This window comes from Dipodomys merriami, unplaced genomic scaffold (genome assembly GCF_024711535.1).
Source record: "Dipodomys merriami isolate MVZ:Mamm:240054 unplaced genomic scaffold, mDipMer1.0.p SCAF_1946, whole genome shotgun sequence".
In the NCBI taxonomy this organism is placed as follows: domain Eukaryota; kingdom Metazoa; phylum Chordata; class Mammalia; order Rodentia; family Heteromyidae; genus Dipodomys; species Dipodomys merriami.
This window is the reverse complement of record NW_027203322.1, coordinates 15001-16681: the sequence shown is the minus strand read 5'-3', so window position 1 is coordinate 16681 and position 1681 is coordinate 15001.

Sequence of the window (1681 nt, the reverse complement as noted above, 5' to 3'; positions counted from 1 at the left end):
TAATTGGGTGGGGGGAGGGGGGTAAAATTGGGTGGGGGGAGGGGGGAGGCGGGGAAGGGAAGTGAAGGGTAAACAAAGGAGGAGGCTGCAATGCTTGGTAAGAAATGTATGCATTATCCTGCCCATGTAATTGTAGCCCCTCTGTACAGTATGTTCTCAAATAAAATAAAATACAATTAAAAAAAATAAATGAATATGTGTTTATATATGTATATGCATATAAACACATATATATGTATACATATATACATACTCAGGCACACGCACGCACGCACACACATAGATATATAGAGATATAGATATATAGAGATGTATATCTATATCGATACATAGATAGATAGATAGATAGATAGATAGATAGATAGATAGATAGATAGATAGATAGATAGATAGATAGATAGATAGATAGATAGATAGATAGATAGATAGATAGATAGGTAGACAGACAGAGAAGAGACAGATAGACAGATAGACAGATAGACAGATAGACAGATAGACAGATAGACAGATAGACATAGATAGATAGATAGATAGATAGATAGATAGATAGATAGATAGATAGATAGATAGATAGATAGATAGATAGATAGATAGATATCACGTACATAGACATAAGTAGCACTGTGGCTCAAATGGTACAGTGCTAGACTTGAGCCGAAAATGCTGAGTGCCTGAGTGACAGTCCCTCAGGCCCTGACTTCAAGACCCAGGATTGCCCACCCCTCCAAAAAAATAGAGAAAAAGGAGAGAGAGAGAGAGAGAGAGAGAGAGAGAGAGAGAGAGAGAGAGAGAGAGAGAGAGAGAGAGAGAGAGTGAGAGAGAGAGAGAGATGGTGGGAGAAGAAAGAAAGAAAGAAAGAAAGAGAAAGAAAGAAAAGAAAGAAAGAAGGAAGGAAGGAAGGAAGGAAAGAAAGAAGGAAAGAAAGAAAGGAAGGAAGGAAGGAAGGAAGGAAGGAAGGAAGGAAGGAAGGAGGAAGGAAGAAGGAAGGAAGGAAGGGAGGAAGGGTCAATGACCCTGTTTCTCTTACCTATAAAGAAATGCCCCCAAACATCTAGAAATTCAGGTGGAGGCAAAGATAAAGCAACTAACTGTCTGTGCCTAACTCAGCTGCCACATTCCCTCCCCCCCCCCCCCCTCGCTTTAACCTTGAAAACACCCATGAAGTCAAGGAGCTGCGTGGGTCTCTCTGTCTGTCTGTCTGTCTGTCTGTCTGTCTGTCTGTCTGTCTGTCTGTCTGCCTTTTTTTTTTTTTTTTTTTTGGTCTGGTTGTCTGGTTGCCTGGTTGCCTGCTTGCTTACTCCATAAAACTCCACCAGAGTGTCTCCTCCAAAAATTCTTATTCAATGATCGAAATCAAGGGTCCTAAGGGAAGAGTCCCTACATGGAAGGGTAAAAAGTCACTAACCCTCACCTATGTTTGGTGACAAGAAGACCTCCATACCAATAGTCTACCTTAATACATGAGGTCAGGGCAGGGAAGGAATGATTTATTCAGGTGATCTAGTCAGTCACACTAATGGGTCTCTAGGGATCCCCCTCCATGTGTCCCTCTGTCTGTCTGTCTGGCGCGCTCGTGAGTGTGTGTCTGTGTGTGTCTGTGTGTGTCCGTCCGTCCGTCCGGCCCTCTGTTTGTTGATTCAGGGGAATCTAGTTGGACTTGTGGATCTCTCTCGTTCCCCCT